Below are 20,115 nucleotides of genomic sequence, written 5' to 3'. Positions count from 1 at the left end.
TGTAAATAAAGGTAGCAACAGGTGGTCTTATCGCTCAAAAGTCATCATCAACTACTTATGTTTAGTTGATGATGAACCTAACCTTTGACCATGATATGGAAAATATTGAGCTGTCACGAGTCTGTCGAACGCAAAATTCTAAATCGAATTTAAACTGTAGTGCATCCTACTAACATTATTATTGTCACGTGATTGACTTAAAATACGTGAGTTAAACCGTAAAATTTTGCTTAATGTTTAGAACAATTCTTCTGTAAACAGATAAAATGAAGCAGCATAAAAATGAAATTAATGCAATAATCACACGGACCAGTTAACTGTAATCCCCGATTTATTTTTAAACCGGCGTCCAGTTAAGCCGGGTGTATTTACGACCTCATTTGCCCGGGTCAGTCGGTATGCCAGTCGGGACAGTGACGGGTTACGGTTACGTTGCTTGCAGAGCGTTCGTCTGGGAAACTGGTATACGTGAGACCCCCAAATGGTGGGATGAGTTTAGACACTTGAGACTGACTCTGAAATATAGAGGGAGGACTATGTTATGTCGCTAATGTCATGAAAAGTTAGCAGCAGAAGTGGCTAAATAGAGTAGGCATCGAAAATAATATAAGGTCAATGTGGAGGGAGAAGACCGGCATATAAAATGTTTGATTGGAAAGACCATCATAGGCCAAGAACTTTCGTATTTAAATACGTACTGCGTTAGACAGAGAAAGGAAGAGCTTCGCTCCTTCTGCTCTACTGACCTTCTGTATTATAAGTATGTACAAATGCAAGAGTTAGAAGTGACGAAAGACCTTGTAAACGGTCTTACCAGATAGACGGTCTCCCCCACATTGATTTTACATGCTCTTCACAGTTCAGCTCAGATAATTCATTCACAACTCCCAAGGATGCACTGTGTCGGTGAAGAGGGGCCTGCTTTTGCCCCTTAACCATTCAATATAAATTGTTATGAATGATTGGTTACTTACCTGGTAACATTCGTCGGAAGTGCAAAAACAGATGTGCTATGGGTGTTACTTGTTCCCAAAATCTTTTTATAAAAATATTCAGTCGAGTGACAACACGCAGCGCAAAAAGTACCTCAAGATATACAGTAGACTGATGGTCTAATCAAGATGGCAAGAAATTTACAGTACAGGTAGCCAATGTGGAGATATTTCCATTCTGTTCGCTTTTATACCGATATGGAGAACTCTTTCTCAGTGATATCTACTGCTTATAATTTTAGAATAGCTAGGACGGTTCCCACTTATCGTAGTGTTACGGATTTGGTTCTCCCAGATCAGAGGGTCTCTCGTGAGCGTCGAGAATGACAGCCGCCTGATTTCCGGATGCCGTCTTGAGAGTTCTCGGCCTAATGCTGTGACATTGATATATTTAGAGGACATACACTTGGCGCTATTCAAGGGATACTGAGATGAACATAATCTATCAAACTTGGAAGTTCGATGAAATCTTATACATGAATACCATAATTCAAAGGGCAACTCTTATTTACCAATTTTTAAACTAAACTACTTAATATATTAAGTAACTACACCTGAGCATCGCTCATCATGTAGTGCCGATGAGCAATTTTCAAATTGATTGTATGAACATATCAATGATTTTTCGAACCACTGGCTTTTTGATTCAGACAAATTATTGGTCTTAATGGTCGAATATTTACATTAATGTGAAATTAAATTTACTTAGAGATTTAGAAATAAATTAATGGTGGTCACAGTCTCAGGCGAGGCTAGAAGACGCAACTCTGGATTTTCTTTTTGGACTTCACTTTAGGACAGCGAATACATCCACCATATATATGTATTTTTAATGATCTATTTTATTAATAATGATCGAAAATGTATTCAGTGTTAATCTTATATTTACACATTCTTATATTTGTGTTGACGTGTAATGTATCGTGCATTTATGAAATAAATATGAATATGAACATAAGAATATGCGCCTTAGGGAGGCTTACACCATCGTTTGCAGACGTTTCTGCTTAATACAAAATTAATGGGGTCCCAGCGCGCACAAGTATATTGCAGAAATCATGAAGCATCTGGTTGGCATAACTGGTGACCGAAAAGCTAGCGGCTTCCTCGCACAACGATACAACGTAGAAATGCCGAAGCATCCTTGGTACAATACCTCAAGTGTCTATTTTAGATTTAAGTTAGTTGTTAATTTAGTTTAGTATTTGCACAGTTACTGTAACTGTACCTTTGTAAATTTATTTACTTACAGGTGTTGTTTAGATATTCTGCAAGTATCAATCTGTGTATAAGGAGCTGTATTAGATTTTAATAAACCAATTGTCATGTAAATATGATATCCTTGTCTTATTAATCTTATCCATTGTAATTTCTAGAGATGAACAATTAAGTCAATACAACATCAAAACTTCTACTGAAGCTGTTTGTGGCTTTTTGCCTGAGTAATCAAACTTAACCCAACTAACACAAAAGCCAAGAAGATATAGTCGAAATCCAGCCAAGACCCTGCGAAGTTTGAACGCGGACATAATTCCTAGGTCCTAGCTTAGGTAGTGGAAGTACGAATTATGTTTCGTTGTTTTAGCAAGGCTTTTAAGCCTTTTGAGAGATTTGAAACCGAACATCGCGAAGAGAACAATTCAAGTCAATAACTTGAGTAACTTCTTGATTATATAACTGTTACTTAGACTTATACTTGTTATGCCCTATAAATTTAAATAGTCGATTAAGCAAGAATCAAATGAGTTACTCTTCTTCTGTGTAAAATATTTGCTATTCCTATTACACACATTAAGGTCTATGTGGGGTAGACCGTCTATAAGAGAAAACCGTCTAATACATACTCTTTCGTCGCTTTTAAGAGTCCCCGTCAAGCTCGGGCGAATTTCATCGCGAACCGACCTTGCTGCGGACCTTTAATTCTTAAGCTTGTACACATATGATCTGTGGAGCTGAAAGAATGAAGCTTGCTGTTCTTTTCTATGTGTGTATATTACGTATACAAATCGACTAAAGCTCTAGCCTAATTTTATTAAGGTCTTTCCCCATATTGACCTTACTCGTTTCCACGTATCGTCATAACATTCATACATACATTAAGCCATACTACAATCATGACTGTCTTTAATCATGTACTAACCTAACCTAACCTAACCATAAAATATTCAATTATTTACATATATGGCTACTGGAGGATCCGGAAAAATGCCGAGATCGAAGAGTTGGTGGCTGAGCCCAATATCATCGGCGTAACTAAATCCCACAGACTTCGCTGGCTCGGTCACCTACTCAGAATGGGGGAGGATCGCGTAGTCAAGGAAGCGTACTTTTTTTTTTTTTTTTTTTTTTTTTTTTTTTTTTTTTTTTTTTTTTTTTTTTTTTTTTTTTTTTTTTTGTTGACGGAGTGGGAATGCATTTACGCACGGTGTGTGGGACTCGCCACTCCTTTCCCCTCTCCAGGGAAGAGGGGGGGAGAATTTAGCCCTACCCACTAAACCCACTCCGGCGTTTCACCCTCTTTGCCGTTAATGAGGGCGCACTGGGATCGATGATGACATTCACCACGGCGCCCTCCGAAGGAAGCGTACTTGGGGCGACCAACCGGCCGTCGACCGATCGGGCGCCCCAGGTACCGCTGGTGTGATGTCGTGGAGGCGGACCTGCGTCGGCTAAATGCCAATTCATGGCAGGAAACCGCGCTGGATCGGGACAGGTGGCGTTCTCTCGTTACGGAGGCCAAGATTCTTTTTGGATCGCTGAGCCAAAGCAGTTAGTCAGTTAGTTATTTACATATGTAGCCCTTGAATAATTCGCCTAACAAAGCATAATCCCTGTATTTGAAAATGTAGTACATAATTGTATATGTATTTATTCTAAATGTTTATATAAACTCGCTAACTGTAACGGGCTGTATACAGGGTTTTGGCCTTGAGGGACCAAACATAATAAGTAACATCATGAGATCTCTGTCCTGTCCATCAAGGAATCTATAAAAGGATAATCTACGTACATCTCCGTACATTTATTAGCGCGGGCGAGATGCACAATAACTAAATACTATGATTCAAATGTAATCTTGTTGTCACTGTACGTTCGAATTGGCCTATCTTAAGGAGCCCATTGATTACCAGCTCGCTGGATGATCGGTCTGTCAGTTAAACACGATTGTCAGCTTTTGCGAATAACTGACAGGCCGATATTGTCCGGCGAACTGGTAATCAGGGGGCTCCTTTAAGGTTAATAAGCGCGCTTAGCTCTAGTTTAAAGTGCATCGCACGGTAAGCCGATTTTGTCTTAGATTTTCCTTCCAATTCAGCGAAATTGTGTGTTCTCAAATTTATTAGCTCCCACAAAATACTTAATCTTTTTAGACCAAAGACATTATCCAGAATCTCGTTCGAAGCGTGTTTTCTACACTGTCAGCTTTTTATTCAATTATGAAGCTGCATATTCACTATTTTTGCAATTTTGTGTTGCAACTCTAAATTACACGATTTATAGAAGTTTTATTTGTCTTTTAGTGAATTGTGTTTTTAGTTTGTATTTGCACGCTCTGAAAGTTTTTCAATTAAGTTCGAAATTTGACTTTACGTAGCAATTGTTTTAGTTGGGCGTAATGTAGTTTGTAAAAAACCTTTTTAGATATCATTGTAGAGGTCGACAGCACTTCTAATTGATATTTAAAAGATATTAGGAATTCACTATAAATAGAGCTGTGTAATAATAATTTTAATATTATAAACTAAATAACCTGACTCCGCCAGCTATCCCCAACTTCGCCTCATTATTATTTTATAATGAAAATTGCACTTAACCATATTCCCTTTGAATTACTAAACGCTTATGATACAAGCTATATTCGAATTTTGATTTAATGCTTATTCAAGCGAAGTTATGTACTAAACTCGAAATTAGAGTACGTATTTTTGCGAATCCTTGATTTTAATGAACTTCAACATTGGCAACTTGGTTTGAAGAATATACTCGCAGAACACATTAATCTGAAATCTACAATTTCACTGTTTTTTTTTTTTAATTTGTTACTTATTGAGGATATTTCTATATGTATGATATTACCCTCACGCTAATCACTACACCTTATAAAACAAAGTCCCCCGCCGCGTCTGTCTGTGTTTGTGTATGTTCGCAATAAACTTAAAAATGACTGAACGGATTTTTATGTGGTTTTCACCAATCAATAGAGTGATTCTTGAGGAAGGTTTCAGCGTATATTTTGTTAAGGTTTTGTGTGACCCGGGCGAACCCGTGGTGGGTCGCTAGGAGGTAAATAAGCTATACTCTCAATATAAATATCCATACCTCGGAAACCGGTAAAATTTCTAAACCGTTGTCATGTACTTGGCGCAAAACCTTTTAATTTCGGTTTCACTCGAAAAACCGTTATATTTAAACCCGTTTTTATGGGAACAGCTCTTATCGAATTAACCGGTTTAGAACAATGGAAACCGGTTTCTTCTTATATAAAGTGTCTATGTTTACGCAGCACACCACCAGGCCGTCGAATAAAACGGTTTATTAGGTTACAATAAAGTTCTTAAAAGTTCGGAGGAAAACTGAAATAAACCGGCATTTACCGGTATTTTAAAAACCGGTTCCGAGTTTTGTAAATAACAATAAAACAATAACAGATTAATTCTGAATGCCACTTTTACTCTAAAAGTGATAAGGGAAATTAAAATTGCCAAGCGCCATTCGCACACCCACAATAACCCCCTTATCCACGCGCATCAAATTCAGGCCCCACATTAATGCATGCAATTCAATTTCCAGAACGTTCTAATCCAACGGCCTCCAATATTCCAGTTAAATATACCAAACGTACGAACTTCATGCCTTCAAAGGCAACCAAGTCGTTCTAGATAGAATCTTACCACCCAAACGTCGTAACTACCTTTAAGTCCGCTATACGTTACGCCCTTTTGTAAATAACTTAATAGAACTAGGCTAACTGGTAGTCTGAACGCATTCAACTTCACCCTTTGAGTAGGATTAGTTGGTAGTTGTGTGTTAAATATTTATTTAGTTCTGTAGATATAGATGGCACGAATTTACATATACTTAGTTTAACTTTAGAGGTGCATAATGGTTCATTATGTAAGGGAGTTTAAAAGTAAATTACTAATGTACAGCTGTTAAAAATCTTTTTCATTTCTCATGCTCTGAAAGTGGGTCGTTGTTGTTCTAAAAAATGTGCAGAAAATGATACGTTTCTGCTCCAGAGCGCTTCACTTTCTAAGTAAATTTTTTACGATTAACAATAAAAATTTTGGTGTTTAATGGATTTCCATTCTGGTAATTAACTCTCCATTAAAATTCAATTCTTGGGATTAAATAGTTGTCAAGCGGGACCCCAGGCTCCCATAAGTCGTTACAAAATGCCGGGACAACGCAAAGGAAGATGTTGATGATGAGGAGCAGAAAAATAAATTCGTACCGTATAAAGTGCCTACTTTGCTCCATAGATTTGCTTTTATTAAAGTAATAGAAATATTACATTAATAAAAGTTATAAATAAACTAATAGAAAGTTAAGTTAAAAAATAAAGTAATAGAAATATTACATTAATAAATGTTATAAATAAACCTTTTCATCTTTGTAACTAATTCCTCTAACGTACCTTTATTTAGCTTCACAGACAGATTCCCAATCCCAAAACTTCAACAACGGGATTCATTAAAACAGAAAATTAATATTACTTTATGAAACTATATTTAAAATGACTTTAAAACTACGTAGGTCGACGCCAGGGTTATACTGGCAGCTAAGATTACCCTCGGGATGAAATATATCAAGTATATGGCTTGCTTTTCTATATGTTAATTAAAATTTAAATGATTACAGCCATTAATATATAATATCCTGTATGATTACAGCGATTTCAATGAATCGGGAGCCCATTTCAAACAAATTTGACATCAAAATGACATATAAATTATGTTATTTTTCGCCAGTGCGTATCGCTTGCGTCAATACAATATGTACAAGTACTAGAAAATGCACGCGTGAATGATATCTGAGATCATATCGATATCATATTGATGTCAAAGTGTGTGTTCGAATTGGCCTCTGTAGGTCATGGGTTTCTACTCGACCTGGCTTGTACTAATGAGTTCGAACTTTAGTACATCGAACTTAAGCTAAATAGTTAAATCGAACTTCACAAAGTAGTTATAGTAACTAAATTTAGCTACCTAGATTTTACCCATACATACATACTAGAAGTCCCCAATCTGCATTGGGCTAGCGTGGGGACTATATCCCAAGCCGTCTCGCGAATGAGAAGAGGCCTGTGCCCAGCAGTGGGATCTCCTTGGATTTCAAGGGCCTATAAATCCCGGCCTTTTTATAGGCTTGCGTGGGGATATTATATATTTTTTAAATTCTGTCACTAATTCATACGAACCATGTAGGATTTACTTTTAAAATACTGACATTTCTAATATTTGTTTATGTTTTAAAAGATTTAATTTCATTAATTTAATAGCCGTTAAAATATTTTTACACAATTTTCAATTGTGGCTTAATGCCAGATAGGTCTGTGCCTTCGATGTCTAACCTGTCAAACAATGACAATTTTAAAATTTAGTTTTTTCTTCGCAAGTGTGATGAAAAACATTGTATTTAACTCTGGGGGTAATAATATTGCAAACTCGGGTCTTTAATTCCTTCCAGCGTTCGTCGGCTGTCGGGATTATCGCCCTCGTGTCCAATATTTAAACTTTGTATCAGCCTCCATGTATAGGTAGTTAATACAAAAATCATTCGATAGTACAGACTCTTACTTTAAAACTACAAATCTACGTAATTTTACAGCGAGTGCTTCAGGTATACACGTTTGATTCCCAGCCAAAGCCTTTAAAGCACGCCGCATCAAACCCTTTGGGCCGAATCTCAAATATTTTATCTGGTAAAAGCGGCGACCACAGGTAACTACACAAACACTGCTACATTCCACAGTCAACATTGGCAAAACAGTAAGGGAAAAAAGCAAGGAATCAAAACTATTCTGTTACATTCAAATATTCAAGTCTGACTGCCATAAAGCATTAAGTTACCGTTCGGATTAAGACTGAACCAGCATTGTACCCATACATTACTGTCGACTGCATTGCAAATGTCAAAATCAATATTGTTGACCGGATTGTTGACATTCACGGCAGCAATGCAGTCGGCAGTAAAGTCGCGCTGCAATACCACTGCAGTATTACTTGCACCAGCAGTCGTTAGACGCCGAACGGTACTTAAAAAAAAACGCCAGTGATTTAAAATAAAGGCAGGAAATCAAATCTGCCACTATATTAACAATTTCAAAGCAATACAAAAATTTACTGCTCTTGTTTGGATCTATTCTGTAACTGAACGTTTACTTGAAAATAATTGTTTATCATAAACGTAAATCTATGGAACCTTCTTTGAACAGTTAAAAATACACGCTCAGTGTGCTTGCAAACTAATAGCAAAAGAGATTGGTCCCATTCGGGGCTCCCTTTGGTCGCATAAAAACCTTTGTCATATTTTTAATTGTCATAACACTCTATGCATAAAATTGCAAGTCATAAAAATCTTTAGCCATATGTAATTGTTCCTGAGCATAACTGGTTTTTTGTCATAAAATTTTTTTTGGTTAGGTTCGTTAGATATGCACAAAAAATATATGACAGCTGCTATGTATGTCATCATATATTATGGCTAAAAATGTATGACATATATGTATGCGCAATGATGATTATGACACAAGTTGTTATGTGTATCGATATGACTTAAATTTGTATACAACCCAATATGGACCCGTCCCATTCTACGTAACGAATCATTTGCTAATTTAACTTAATTGCAATTTTTACATTATTCTACTGTTATTAACCGACCACTGTGCCCATGTTTGCTGAAAGAGATTGGCTTCAACATACGCTACTCGAACTTACCCAGCCGAGACTGTTTATATTGAAATACACGCTCAGCAGGCTTGCGAACTAATAACGACACTTATTAAGGTGTACCGCTTAGATTACAAAGAAATCTTTTCCATTTTTAGGGTTCCGTACCTCGAAAGGAAAAAATGGAACCCTTATAGGATCACTTTGTTGTCCGTCCGTCCGTCTGTCTGTCAAGACCCTGTTTCTCAAGAACGCGTGGAAGTATCAAGCTGGTGTATTAAATACTCAAGTCTACTGTCTACTTGAGTTAGAAAGGAAACTAACTTAGTTTCCTTTAAAAGTCGTTATCAACATAAAAACCTGTTAATGTAAAAATAATAAATATAAGCATATTTCATATTTGATTACTTACCTCTTCATCAATATAACACGTTTATTTTTTAATATTGAATATTGAAAAACCGTTCTTAGTAAGTTCTCTGAATGGAACGGAATAGCTGCCGAAACGCCTGTCAAAGCAGAGGCGTTTTTTCTTACTGCAAGAATGTTTTAAGTTTCCAAAGGCAACATTCGATATTGTTTTCATATAATTTAAATATACGATACACAAATAATCGTAGATAACGATACTTAGGTAATAATAGTATACCTAATATTTTATACCTATTTACAACTGTTTCTGTCTTATAGAACATGTATAAAAAAAGTACTTTAAAAAGTTGTTTTTCTTATTTTTTCGCAACTGTATTAAAAAACGTCGTTCGATACACGTGCGGGAACGTTTCCGGGAAATTTCCCACCTAAGGAACTTTCCCGGGAACGGCACATCACTATGTCAGTGTAAGTATGTTCGAATGGGCTTGTATGTAGTAGCAAAATGAAAATTTATTATTTTATATTAATATACCTAAATCTAATATGTATTTCGAAGTACTATTATATCGAAAATTGAAACATGGTTTCCCCGGGGAAACCCAAACGCCGCCAAAATATATAAAATGTAGTAGGTAATTAAACAATTAAAATTAACCTAACAAAATACACGATATGTTTTCAATTACGCACCATTTGTTGAATTTAATTAACTTGTATTAAAATAATTTCCCCAGGCGGAATATTAAAATGTATAATTTATTAAAGTCACGAGCGCTGATTGGGGGAGATAGGAGACGCGTGGAGGAATCCTAAATGAATTGGGACTTGTGTTCGTTTAGACATGTTTGTTTACTGGTAATGTACGGTCAACTACATTTATACTCAGTATACATTACTCTACATAATAATGAACATTTATTTTAGTTATCAATTTATACTAACATGCAAATACAAATGCAATCCGCCATATGCTTCGTCAATACAAATGTAATCCGCACAAGCATCGTCACAAACCGACGACCGGTTTGGCCTGGTGGGTAGTGACCCTGCCTACGAAGCTGATGGTCCCGGGTTCAAATCCTGGTAAGGGCATTTATTCGTGTGATGAGCATGGATATTTGTTTCTGAGTCATGGGTGTTTTCTATGTATTTAAGTATTTATAAATATTTATATATTATATATATCGTTGTCTAAGTACCCTCAACACAAGCCTTGTTGAGCTTACTGTGGGACTTAGTCAATTTGTGTAATAATGTCCTATAATATTTATTTATTTATTTATTTTTGTACAGTAACACTAAAACAACTTATATTCCGCATCAAGCTTCGTCAAACACACCTATAATTTAACGCCCATCCCCACTCTGCAACAAGCCCGGACCAAAAGTTCCCATTATGCCGGCAGCATTCCATGGAAAACTGTTGGACCAGCCAAGACCCAGAGCGGGAATCATTACCCTTCTCCCGTAAACGCCTGCCCAACTCCCTAAAAAATTCCAGAGCCTCATTATCCCAGGGTCCAGCAGTCTCCACGGCGACTGGTACGAAATCGTACGCCACTCCTAAGGTGGAGTGCTTGGCGTGTTTGAGCCTTGCAGCCGTTTCTGCAGCCGATCCGGCCAGCTTCAGAGTGTCTCAAATGAGATGCAGCATTATGTACTTACACATGTTGCATCCCAAAAGAGACAACGCCCCTTCCGCCAAGGAATCAACGTTAATCCGTCCGGTCTCTTGCCATCTGTGCGAAACAAACCCGGTGGCTCCAGAACGCATGAGACATTACCCGACGTATTATGTCGTTAATGGAATGGTGCCTCATGAATGATGGTGGTGGAATGGTGGTGGTACATTGTATAGTAGAGTGTTCATAATTTTACGATTTAACAAAAAAAAAAAAAAACTATACCTAATGACAGCAAATAAATTTTACATATACATAAGACTACATATACATATTATGCAATAAGTCCATTTCAAATACCATAAAAAAATATTGAAGATTATTGTACTGAAAAACCTACTAGGATTATTATTGCAATTATTTTTTATAAACGTGTTAGTTTAAATTGGTTTTATTCTTCTTTCAGAATAAGGATTACTGGCAGCTTCAGTCAATTTCTGAAATAATAAGGTATTTATAGTTTATTTTAATAGTTCTTGTACGGAAAGCAATTATTGATATGTCGTATAATTGACAGAAACAGTTCGATTCGGGCAACCAATGTCACTTTGACGTTAGAAATATCGTAGGTAGATCTTATTGGGATCACAGCGGAATAAACGTCAATTTTGACTTGTCGTTTAGTTATCGATCTTTGGAAGATCCTTCCAAGATTTTAAACGTGTCTTAATCGTTTTTCGAATCGGACCGTTTTACTGACGATATTGTAATTGAGCTATTAGTAGTAAGTCTTAACGTGTTATGTACAATAACAGATGCAGTACATAATATGTAAATATGTTTATGGCTTTCTTTTCAGAAGATGAATGAAAATCGACAAATATAATTATAATGGTTGCTAAAACAATGTTGACTGAATTTATCTATTTTTTTACAGCTTAATCATCCAATCAAAGGTTTAATCAATGATATCTCTTAAACTGATAAGTTGGCATCTACTTAACGAACTCTATTATAAATTGTATTCCATGTGTTTTGTACAATTAAATCTTAATGCTTACCTCAATTAATAATGTTAATCCGATTTAAATAAAAATAAACCACGTAGCCAAGTCAGCAACATAGTAAACATGCCCTCAGGCTCAACGCGCACCCTTCGCTATTAATTGAATCGAGCCGACCGTGCCAGCACACTCCGCGCGGGCGCAGCCGAGCGTGCTAGGGCCCCGTATGGCTGTTGCGTTGTGGCATTCAAGTGTATTTAATATTCATTTTAACAGTAAACTAGTGGGTTCAGTAAATAGTAAATAGTGATTTTAGTATCATTTATCAAATTTATTTTATCTTGCCAAAATGGCAGTTGCTACCTCAAATGTCAAAATCAATCTTGTTGCCCGTATTTTTGACATTTGCGGCAGCAACGTCATACCGCAATACTGCATCAGTAACGCTAGGCTGTCATGTTGTGGCATACAACCATCATTAATTTTGGAAGTTGTATAAGTCTAAGATTTTTGACCATAACTTGATTTTCAATACAAGTTTTTATCGCTGACTGTACTTTTCTTTTAACAGGCAGCATATATACTTATTAAGACTATTTTAACAAAACCAAACCTGATAAATGTGTTGCGTTGTTTTATCATAGAGTTCCTACGATCACCTCCATCATCAGGTCAGCTTAATGGTACCGTAATATTGCATTCTCACCCAACTTACATATGGAAAGTTTTATCTAAATCTAATAATGGGGAGCGGGTCTAATTTAGCTTGCAAATTTTAACCCGGACATATAACAAACATTGTAAGTTAAATAAAAGCTTGTAAAAAGTACTAATTCAGGTTTTTTCGTTGTTTTCGCCGGAAAACGGACCGTGTTACGCGACTAATCCCAGTTTTGTATATGGCAACCAACAGCTACATCCAAGACAACAACACATCGTCGCTGAACCCGGACAATTGCAAAAACACCAGACGTCTACAACTGGCCTAAGATGTGGCTCTCTCCGCATTCACCCTATCTAATTTACCTGTTCAGGATAAGACGTGTGTTTGAGTCTTTGTACTTTAGTACTGTTACTTATTCTGAGGTGAAACAAATGACGGTAGTGCGATTCTGCGAGGGTTACGATTTTGATACTATGCGTTCCGAAACCTACCAAATAATAATTTAAAATTAAATTTGCGATCAATAACCATCATATCCATCCAACCATTATACGTAAAAATATCGTCGGACTTAGTATAGAGCCTTGCGGAACACCAAAGTTTATGTTTATGTTTAGTTTATGTTCATGCTTCCATAAAAGTTGTCATCGATTATTGTTCTGATACGTCAGTATTATTAGAAAGATGGCAACCTATTTGTATAAGCCTTCAAATTGTCCGTGAGATGGCAAGTTTTACGGATGATCACGGTACCAATTGGTCAAACGCCTTTGCCTTTTACATTTTCATACTGACATAGCCATGTGGCATTAGATAAAACAAAAATCCGTGACGAATAGGGATGGTACGCCGGGGAACGAACCCGACAAAAGGCTCGCATAACGCATGGCTGACCACTGCGGTATGCTAATGCAGATCGCTCGATAACATCGACATACATGTTGTGTTACACGGACAGGATAGGTATGCGAAAGATGTGTTATTTGTATAATTATTTTAGAAATAATTATTTTAATACCAAGTAATGAAAATATTACTTAATACTTTTTTGGAAATAAGATATGAACGATATATTTTAAATTATTAAGAATGACGGTATTTTTACCTCATATAAGTTTTATGAACTTATTGCCAAATAAGGTTAACTAGCAAATACCTACATACTTTTACATATTTTTTGTAACATTGTGGTACTTAAATAAATTCCTAGAAAAACACGTATGAATTTTGCCCTATATTACTAATAATTTTGTTATAAACTGAAACCGATGTCGTATACGAAAGAAACGGTTACCAAACTGCCTAGTGCTGGGATCGCATCAGCGTCTTCTGCATTTGCGGCAGACGCTACGATATTTATAAGTAAATATGAGGTACATACATACTGGCCTTAGCGTCTATTTCAGACGATCTATAGTGCAATGTCTGCAAAACATCTTTTTTGGTGAATGAAAAAACCGATGCGAGAGCGGCATACTTTGCCACAGAGCTGGCAAGGGAAGTTCGCGACGGACTGTGACGTTTCGCTACGGTGCCTTTTTTCCCTTTTGTCTGCCAGTGCCGCAAACCAGGCCTCGTCGAAGAACTTGCGACCATCTCCAACGCACTTGCGCCACTCCGTTCGCTTCTCCGCAAGCTTCTCCCAGTTTCGGTGGTAGATCTTAAAAGCTGCCATATCCCTCTTGGCGCAGTCTTTAAAGCGAAGCAATGGCCTCCCAACATCTCTTTTCGCATTTGCTACCGCACCTAGAAGAACACGGCGTGGCAGTCGAGAAGGTTCCATCCTGTACACAAATAAATATGAGGTAATAACGTAGGTAATCAATATTTACCCCAATAGTTTGTTTATTACGTATTTTATCTCAAGTGAACTATATCTTGTTTGTTCTTATTCCCTAGGCATGAGTTCTCGCATGAGCTGTAGCCTTCAGATTGATGCGTTTAGTTTTATTCTGAACTTTGTTCCTACATTGATTATTATATATAAATATAAATAAATATTATAAGGACCTAGGCCAACAGTAAGCTCAATAAGGCTTGTAATGTGGGTATTAGACGGCGATATATGTAATACATAGATATGTTTAAATACTAACATATATACCTACATAGAAAATATCTATGACTCAGGAACAAATGTGATAAGCACACAAATAAATGCCCTTAACAGGATTCGTACCCGGGACCTCTTGCTTCATAGGCTGGCTCATTAGCGACATGGCTAGGAGGTCGTTATTATTTTTACCCGACTTCATAAAATAAGGTTCTATTTATAAAGGTTTTTATCCTTCATTTTATCCAGCTGCCAAATCTATTTAATTTTGTGATGTTATTTATAATTTCGGATTTCGCAACTTTCGCAAGGACATCAAAAATGAAAAATAATTTAAAAACCGGCCGAGTGCGAGTCGGACTCGCTCACGAAGGGTTCCGTCCCATTACCCAACAAAGGAAAAATCACGGTTGTTGTATGAAAGCCCCACTTAAATATTTATTTTACTCTGTTTTTAGTATTTCTTGTCACAGCGGCAACAGGTTCATGAGACACAGCTTGGTAACAGACACACAGACAGATGGACAGTGGAGTCTTAGTAATAGTGTCCCTACGCTAAAAAAATATCAAGTCGCAGTGGTCAGCCACCACCAGCTCCTAAGTTGGTACTAAAGGTTTTTGTATTATAAATAATTATATTACAGAAGAAACAGAATTAGAAATATATTAATTTTCTGCTAAATAATTAACTAATTTTGACCCGTGTGTATTCTGTATATCGTTTATTCTTCGGTTAAGGAATGATTAACGCTAGAATGGTCCGGGCCCGGGCCAAGGCGTCCGAGACTTCTTTTTCTTTAGAAGTCATCACGTGATTACTGATCACCTGTCATAGAAAACAAAGTGTTAGACACCTTGGCCTGGACCCGGCCCTGGAACCTATGTAGCGTGAGTCATCCTTTACTCACTTTGTCTGAAATATTTATACGAAGTAACTCATTTTCACAGCCTTTTAATTTCATTTTAAACTTTGATCTAATTTTTAAACATTTTCGAATAGACTTGGCCACAATTGAGTAACAAATCGAATCGAAACCATGATGTCAGAACCACAAACAGATCGCGGTCTAGGCGGGCGATTTGCTTAAGACAACAGATGGGTGCGTCTCCATTATCACACGAGACTAATATAATTGTATCGGCACGGACTGATTGAAATCGAAGTCGTATGTTGCCTACTGGTTGTTTTGACGTAACGTGAGATTGTGGAAACGTATCGTAACGGACACTGTTTGCCATCGTATAACTCGCGGTTGGTTGGTGTCAAGGCCCGGTCCTACCGCGTGAGGCGACAGAGGGGAACGCAGGGCGCGGGGGACGACTCCGGGCCAGAGCCTATACAACCACCATCACGATCGCGCGCGCGCATCCCTCAAGAATAATCCGAAATAATAACGTTAGCATGTAACTTTCCGAAATTAAATGTTTATATCAAGAATCTGCATCTTTCCATCACCAACAAAAGTGGCGACCGTGACTAAGACACATAATACATGAAGAAGGAAACTACATGTTAAACCAAAACTCGTTATTTAACGGACATAATTTAAACTTCGCCATACGACGCATCTAGAAGCTGGGCTGCATATTATGCGACAGGAGTGAATAGTGGCACCTACATCGCGGCGAGTCAGCGTTATTGCAGATGAGTAGCCCTGTCCTTTCTTTATTTCCTAAATATTCCCTCTTCAAGTTTGTGTGATCGGCGAGTTTGATTACGAGTGTGTAACACTAATATTCTTTGTGCACTAAGTGTCGTGTTAATCAAGAAGTTAATTTCTTTTTTGCATGTACACCACGGTGCATATACATTTTTACGTGGTTTAGCTCTTAATAATCGTAAGCATTTGCATCATTTCCGCTTCGCTAGCCTTTATTTAAAAGTGTTTACTTAAAATCAAGCACTGCTTAATGCTACGAGGGTAAATAAATGCTTAAATACTTTAATTTTATAGCTAAACGCTTAATTTACACGTAAATATATACATCATAAATAAAAGCGCAGCGATTTCGTGACATTTAAATTATATTTTGTATTTCTTTGTTTGTAAAAAGGCTTCTCATTTTCGTAATTTACATTTTTATCTTTAAAACTTTATTTCTAAAAGCAAAACATCTTTACGCCCTTATAAGTTACTCGATTTATTATCTCTTCGCTTAAAATTAAAATCAATCGTAAACATAATTGTAGTAAAAATCATTTTGCTAATTGTTTTCGCCGAACATTCCAGGCGGACCGATTACGTAACCGGCAAGTGGCCGTTGCTGTCTGCATTGTCATCGTGCACTGTGAATCGCACGGCGCGGCACCGTGTCTCAGCGTGTCGAGTCACTCGCGTTATCGGAGCGTACTGCACACAACACAGTGTCTCACCGTGTCTACACGGCGCGCGGCTGCTACTTCATTGTAACTGGTTTGATGCACATTTTACTTTGCTTAACTCATTAATTACGTTACGTTTATAGTCTTAAAAATGGTTGAAACTTCTGGCGTTGATTCTGATGGGAAGAAATTGAAAGAGTTAACTAAATTGCGGGGCACTATTAAGGGTCGTTTAACACGATTTAAAGATTATGTTTCTGTCATAAATGCATGTAAACAAGAGGAAATAAGTGACTTAAAACTTAAAGAATTGAAATTTCGTTTAGAACGAATTGAAAACTTGTTGTTTGAGTTTAATGAAGTTCAGTCTCAAATTGAAATATTATCGTCTGAGGAAGACGACAGTGAGGTGGATAATTTTGAAAGCGTTTTTTATAGCACGTTATCTTTAGCTCAACATATACTGGACACGCGTCTTAAAGTTAATGAAGAAAAGGAAGGGAGCCTTCACTCTGCTCGCTCGACATGTTCTAATACGTGTAGTCATCATCATCAAAACTCAAATATCAAACTACCCACTATAAAGCTACCTACTTATGACGGAAATTATTTGAAATGGCTCGAATTTAGGGACACTTTTGAGTCGTTAATTCACTCCAATGATTCCATATCGGACATAAATAAATTTCATTATCTGAGGTCATCATTGGAGGGAGGTGCGGCTTTAATAATCAAATCATTAGAGTTTAGCTCAAAAAATTATACTGTTGCGTGGGATTTAGTACGCGAACGTTACGATAACAAAAAGGTTCTTATCAATAACCACTTAAAAGCGTTATTTGAAATAGAATGCATCTCAAGTGAGTCTCACAGAGCAATACGGTTCATGATAGACTATGTGTCAAAAAACTTAAGAGCGCTTGATACTTTAGAGCAGCCCACTGACAAATGGGATGTTCTCATTATATACTTAGTGTCTACTAAATTAGATGCAACTACCTTCACTAAATGGGAGGAGCATAAAAACACATTCAAGGACTTACCGACCTTATCCGATTTTATGCAGTTTTTGCGAAACCGTGCTGACATTCTTGAGACAATGGCGATCAGCAGAAGCGACAAACGCGATAGTAAATCTAATTTCTTTAAAAATAATCAAAAACCTGAACCTAAAAATAAAGAATACCCCCATAATAAAACATCAAAAAGTTTTGTTGCCTCTGCTAGCGCCAAACCGACATTTTCGTGCGCATTTTGTAATCAGCAGCATCGGATTATAGATTGTCCTTCCTTTAAGCAGCTGTCACCTGAAAATAGATGTGCTGAGGTTTCTAAATTAAAACTTTGCTCTAATTGTTTGCGTAGGGGGCACGCTACAAATGAATGTCGGATTTTGGGTACATGTAAGACCTGCAAAAGCAAACATAATACATTATTGCATGTAGATAGTCACATACCTGAAACAAATACTACCTTAAATCATTGTAGCTACTCACCTGTGTCCCTGCCGGCTCGTTCTTCGGGTCAAGTCGTCCTTGGCACCGCCGTAATCAAGGTCATAAATCCTAAAAATAATTGTACTTACCTTGCACGTGCGTTCCTCGACGGGGGTAGTCAATCATGCTTCATCACGACGAACCTGAAAGAAAAACTCGGATACGTTAGTAATGGTACGGATACATCATGTATATTCGGCTTGATGAAACAAAAAACTCCCATATATGACAGCTGCGAAGTGACAATACAATCATGTGTAAATGATTTTGGCACACGTCTTAAGTGTCTAGTGGTTCCTGACATTACAGGGACACTCCCTAACTCCCCAATAAATGTAACGGAACTTAACATACCTCATAACATTCAACTGGCGGATCCTAACTTCTTCCACCCTTCAGAAGTTGATATGTTATTAGGAGCAGAGTTGTTCTATGATCTCTTGTGTTACAATAACATAAAACTAGGCCCAGAAAAGCCGATTCTTGTCGAAACCAAGCTAGGTTGGGTGGTGGCAGGTCGTCTTTATAATACCGATCTACAACCACAGCGACAAGTATATTGTAACTTCACCAAAGAGATCAGTGATCAATTGGCAAAGTTTTGGAGCCTTGAAGAAGTTCCAACCTCAAAACCAACTTTGTCAGCTGATAACGAATTCTGTGAACGCTACTTTACTGCTACCACGAAGCGCCTTGATGATGGTAGGTTTTCAGTTTTCATGCCCTTTAAAGAGACTCCAGAGGTAGCACTTGGTGACTCATACAGCATGGCTGAAAAGCGCTTCTATAGCCTTGAGAAAAAACTTAATAAAGATCCTCACTTTAAAAATGAGTATTGCAAGTTTATTCGTGAATACGAGGAACTAGGTCACTTAACTGAGATGAGCAGGCCTCAATTCGGGTACTTTATGCCCCACCACGCTGTGATCCGTGAGCGCAGCGAAACTACGCGCTTGCGTGTCGTTTTCGACTCGTCAGTGAAATCATCATCAAACAAGTCGCTTAATAGCATTCAGCACGTTGGCCCCGTAGTCCAGGATGAGTTGTTCAACATACTCATTCGGTACCGCCAGCATAAATACGTGTTGTCTGGAGACATTCAAAAAATGTATAGACAAATCATGGTAGATGAGTCACAAAGACATCTCCAGCTTATTCTCTGGAGAGAGCAGGATAACATGCCACTTAAAACTCTGCAGCTGAACACCGTAACTTACGGTACTGCATGTGCACCTTACTTAAGCACCCGGTGCCTAGTTCAGCTAGCAATGGAATGTTCTGATCCTGTCGTGTCTAAGGTAATAAAAAACGACTTTTACGTCGACGACCTCTTGACAGGTGCCGCGACGGAGGGCGAACTAGCTCACATCCTAAAAACAGTTACCGAGGTTCTTAACTCTGCTGGTTTTCCTGATACACAAATTTAAGACAAATTGTCCACAAATATTTCAGGAAGCCACAGAATCTGACTCTCATAATTTGTCAAAAGAGTCAAGTGTACTGGGAGTATTGTGGGCACCTAGTACCGATACTCTCAGATTCGAAATAAATATAGACAAAAATGAACATAAGGTTACCAAACGCATGATTTTATCGAATACATGTAAAATATTCGATCCTTTGGGTTTGCTAAGCCCAGCGGACATAGCTTCTCGAGGCATCGAACCCAGCGCGCCTGTTGATGCTGC

General features: G+C 37.5%; 1 long non-coding RNA gene across 1 annotated transcript in view; it reads left to right on the top strand.

Moving 5' to 3' along the window:
* The window catches only part of LOC133518126 (uncharacterized), a 144,434-nt gene that overhangs the window by 58,548 nt on the left and 65,771 nt on the right, over positions 1 to 20,115 (top strand). The window contains exon 3 of the long non-coding RNA XR_009799444.1: positions 11,354 to 11,397. This is a non-coding gene — a long non-coding RNA (uncharacterized LOC133518126). The remainder of the gene's footprint in view (positions 1 to 11,353; positions 11,398 to 20,115) is intronic.

The sequence above is a fragment of the Cydia pomonella genome, chromosome 5, assembly GCF_033807575.1.
Source record: "Cydia pomonella isolate Wapato2018A chromosome 5, ilCydPomo1, whole genome shotgun sequence".
In the NCBI taxonomy this organism is placed as follows: domain Eukaryota; kingdom Metazoa; phylum Arthropoda; class Insecta; order Lepidoptera; family Tortricidae; genus Cydia; species Cydia pomonella.
The sequence above is the reverse complement of the archived record's forward strand: the minus strand, read 5'-3'. Positions and strand labels throughout refer to the sequence as shown.